The sequence below is a fragment of the Erythrolamprus reginae genome, chromosome 9 (assembly GCF_031021105.1).
Source record: "Erythrolamprus reginae isolate rEryReg1 chromosome 9, rEryReg1.hap1, whole genome shotgun sequence".
Taxonomy (NCBI): Eukaryota; Metazoa; Chordata; class Lepidosauria; order Squamata; family Dipsadidae; genus Erythrolamprus; species Erythrolamprus reginae.
This window is the reverse complement of record NC_091958.1, coordinates 29,596,368-29,601,513: the sequence shown is the minus strand read 5'-3', so window position 1 is coordinate 29,601,513 and position 5,146 is coordinate 29,596,368.

Below are 5,146 nucleotides of genomic sequence, written 5' to 3'. Positions count from 1 at the left end.
CTGAGATGCTAAATTGTCTCTAAAAAAAAAAAACTTGTCCCAGTTTTTTCTTGTTTAAGATCTGACGGGCTGGTGGCTTATTTCAAGTGCATAATTTAAAGAGTGATGACTGATTCCTGAGTGAAAACTTAAAAGAACACAACTGGAAGCTTATTTAGGAATGTCCATTGAATAGACTGATAATGATTGAGATGACTGTGCATGCCATGGACACACATGAAGGGTCTGATGCATGAAGGAATGGACTTTGTTAGTTCATCAGTGTCTCCCGAAAGCAGAGTGAGAGAAGAAGGACTGAAAAACCTTTTAATGGTTTTTAAATAAATGGAACTTTGGAGGGTGGATTTGGGAATCTGGGTAGTAATGATTTACTTTGCCATTGTCATTCTCATAGAAAAGAGGATATATCTGAATAGGTCACATTTATGTTGTGGAAATCTGTGGATGTAAGCCCCTGAATTCAGAGTGTTAGTGTATAGAATACTGTCACATATACACGTGACATACAAGTATACCCTGGGGGGGCTAGTACGCATAATGCATAGCAGCATGAATGTGATAATAAAGTTGGTGATTGTTTTGTGGAATGGTATACTGTACACGAAGGTAGGGATGGGATCGGAGGCTGTGTTATCTAATCACCTGGTGACATGATAGCAGCTCTGTTTCCATACCGGACTGGATCATTGGTATACACAGACATCATCACTAGCATTAATTGACCCAGATTTGAAAATTGGAATATGCCTCAGATCCACTTTCAGTAGTGGAATGCCAGTAGGAAAATATTCACAGTACAAATGTGGAAGAAAAAGGTTTGGGATGAAGCTATGAAGTGGAAGTTATTTATAAGTAATAGTTTTAAAGGTATAGATTACACACCTTTATATAAGAAGTGTAGAAGTATAGAAGAAGACTTATTATTGCTATATCATGAAACAAAAACTGATAATTTTATACAACGTAGCCTTAGCAAAGCTGTGCAATAGGCTACGTGAAAGAAAAGAGACGAAGTTAAACAAGGGAGATGGGAGACACATTAAGAAAAGGGGAATTAACATATCCAGATATAATGCATATATGTCCCCTATTGCTTGAAGGAGTCAAGAATATTATAAAATCTAACTTGCAAGGGTAATTACTTGGGATGCCCTAAATGGACAAAGTAAAATATGCCTGGTAATTGCAGGGAATTATATGTTACCAGCTTATAGGTATGTAGTATATAGGCAAGAGGTGTGAACACAATTATCCATAGAGATGCTGGAAAAGGGAACAAAGCTACACACCTAGGACAAGGTTTTTTTTTATTTGGTGACTTATATGTTCATGTTTATGCATTCTTGTACCTGGATTAGATGAGCCCTGCACAATAGACAAACCTAACATTTATGGAGGTAACATTTTTTGTAAACAAATGGGTCATTTGTGAAAGGGTAACTGAGAAGCAAAACCATTCTACACTATAAAATGATAGTCATGTATTAGTAGGCATTACAATAGAGAAAGGTGAGGTGAAAGGAACAATACATAAACATGTCCCAGAAGGTGGAGAAATGGTATATGTACCCCATTATGAGCATGTACCAAGATAATGGTTTATTTAGTGGCCTATATTTACAAATGTTGTTTGATCAAAGCCTAGAGAATAGAATATAATTGGTGACATATCCCACACTCATGGATGAGATACATGGAGTAGTAAGGTGGTAGTACTATTATACAAACATATAAGGCGATTTGTTGAGTATATGTCCCTGGTGTGCCTTATAGAACTCAACTTAGGCGAATGGGGCATTGTACATGTGTATTAGAGAAGGAGGTAATGAATCTATAATATAAAATAGAGTGACCATAAAGACATATAGATATAGACATGGGAGGTGAGTTATTCAAGTAGAGATACGGCACAAGAAACCGCAGTTAGGAGTAGAATCATACAACGCTGCATCTAGTGACATATGGAACGCTCCAACTCTTGGTTGCCAGACTCATTTGTAGGAGTTATTATCAGCATTGTATTAAGTTATGTATTAAGTTCTGTAACCTGTATCTGTATCAAATGTACGCTGGTTTGCATTATCTGATGGAAGGCCCGCTGGCATAAGGATGAATATCCCCACGAATAGGGAGGTCTGCATTATGATGCAGGACATAAAGATGTTCTAAGAATTTGGAAAAAATCCTTAGAAAAAAAATAGAGGGGGGATTGTGAGAATTATCTATAGAATCTAGGCATCTAAGGCCTAGATAGATACAAAACACTCTTATTAGAGTATTAAACTTCCGACCTTTTGGACAGCGGACCTTGCCAGAATAGCAAAAATGTACAAAAACATGTTTACATCCTGTATCCAGATGAAGAAATCCTATTTTTTAGGCCAAGAAACATTCATAAAGGCAGGACAACATCTTGATGGATTAATCTAGAGAGTTCCAAGGAACTATGATGAAATTGGATGCAAGACAACCCCATATATGTACAGGAGGAAGGGGGTGTAAACCAGATATGAAAATACTATAAAAGATGGTTCTTGAAGTTAGGTACTTTACCTTTTGAGGCACACGGGGAAAAATACCTGTGACTTCAATTGGTCCTGGTATGATACGGTATTATCATGCTGGCATCTTTAGGATCCTTATGTTATGTTTGATATATGTCATGTTTGATAAATGTTTCTATGATATATATATATATCATGTGGTTAATAAAGATTTTTAGCTTTTATTCTCATGGTCTGGGGAATTTTTCTTACAAAGAGGGACCTTGGAGTCCTAGTGGACAACCCTTTAAATAGGAGCCAGCCATGTGCAGTAGCTGCCAAAAAAGCCAACACAGTTCTGGGCTGCATCAACAGAGGGATAGAATCACGCGAAGGATTAATACCACTTTATAAGACTTTGGTAAGGCCACACTTGGAATACCACTTTCAGTTTTGGTTGCCACATTGCAAAAAGGATGTTGAGACTCTAGAACAATGATGGCGAACCTATGGCATGGGTGCCACAAGTGGCACACAGAGCCATATCTGCTGGCACACGACCTGTTGTCCTCGCTTAGTTCCAACATGCATGTGTGTGCTGGCCAGCTGAGTTTGGGCTTGCACAGACGCTCTGGGAGGGCGCATTTTGCTTCCAGAGAGTCTCCAGGGGGTGGGGGAGGGTGTTTTTACTCTCCCCTGGATCCAGGGAAGCCTTTGGAGCCTGGGGAGGGCAAAACATAAGCCTACTGAGCCTGCCAGAAGTTGGGAAAGAGGCCGTTTCCAGCCTCTAGAAGGCCTCAGGGGGACAAGGGAAGCTGTTTTCACCCTCCCCAGGCATTGAATTATGGGTGTGGGCACTCGTGCTTGCACAATAGTGCATGCACACACTATTTTGGCACCTGAGGGTGAAAAGGTTCACCATCAGTGCTCTAGAAATGGTGCAGAGAAGAGCGACAAAGATGATTAGGGGACTGGAGGCAAAAACATATGAAGAAGGGTTGCAAAGAACTGGGCATGGCTAGTTTAATGGAAAGAAGGACCAGGGGAGACATGATAACACTGTTCCAGTATCTCAGGGATTGTCACAAAGAAGAAGGAGAAAGGCTGTTCTCCAAAGCTCCTGAGGGTGGAACCAGAAGCAATGGGTGGAAACTAAACAAGGAGAGAAGCAACTTAGAACTAAGGAGAAATTTCCTGACTGTCAGAATGGTTGATTAGTGGAACCTATTGCCTCCAGAAGTTGTGAATGCCCCAACACTGGAAATTTTTAAGCAGGTGTTGGATAACCATCTGTCTGAAGTACTGTAGGGTTTCCTGCCTAAGCAGGGGGTTGGACTGGAAGACCTCCAAGGTCCCTTCCCACTCTGTTGTTATTATTGTTCCTGAAGACCTCCGACAGGGAAAAGGAGGCTTGGGGTGAGCACACAAGTGAACTTCTGGTGGGCCTCTTGAGCCGTTTTTGCTATGACCTGGCTTCAGAAGGCTTTCCTGAAGCCTCGGGAGAGTGAAAATGCCCAAAAAGAAGGCCAAAAATCAGCTCATGAATGACCCATTGGGAATCCCATATTAAAACTTTACATGCAGCCAGAATTTGAAAACAACAGCACAATATTTGAGCAAAATGGTTTGGTTGACATCAGCATATGTGGCACTGGTTGGAACAGATTGTAGGGGTGACACCGAAATATAATTTTATTATATTTTGTCTATCTATATATTAAATAATTATATTTTATTCCGATCTCATTTTAAACTTATATCCCATTTTAAATTGTTTTATCAGATTTTAGTCATGATTTGTGTCTGGAACTCTGCACTTTGATGTGGCCCAAGGGCTAATTGATTAAGCAAACTGACTAGCTAAAAATTATAGGTGCTATAAAAGAAAATATGTGGGAAATAAGAATGGGAGAATTCTGTATGGCTGGAACGGAAGGGAATGACCTCCAGATCAGCTGTGAAATTCCACAAACAGCCCTCGCTTAGTCAAAGCTCTCTCTTGACGCCAGTTTTGTGATAGGGAGGCCTATTGTCACCCAAACCTGTTCCTCCAATGACAAGGTCATCTCAGAAGTTGCCTGGCCTTCTCCTCCCCTCAACGCACCTGTTTACTTCTGGGATGTTCACAGCTAAAGGAAACAGCTGCAGCTCTTATGCAAGAGGTTCTCCATGCCAATAGCTGGGAATAGGGGCAACCACCATCACTAGCTAGCCAATCCTTGATTCTCTTCCAGGAATCCTGTTCAAACCGTTCCAAGTTTCCACAGGTCTCCCCAGATACAAATGAACAGCATCTCCATTAGAAGATCAGGTGATAATCATGTTTGGACTTTTGGAATGATCTAGCACTTTCCTTCCTTCCTTCCTTCCTTCCTTCCTTCCTTCCTTCCTTCCTTCCTTCCTTCCTTCCTCCCTTCCCTCCCTCCCTCCCTCCCTCCCTCCTTCCTTCCTTCCTCTGATGTGAGGCTAACTTGGGCCTGTCTTCTAACTGTTCCAGAGGATTTTTCTTACTCTTATTTCAACTTTCCAGCTCCTTTCCTGAGAAATCCTCCTCGGTTTTGGCTCCTGATCTCTTACACAAATGCCCTTGCACACACAGGAAGACCAACATTATCTTCTTCCCCTGTGGAGACGATTTTGGCTGGATGGAAGCAACTGGATAA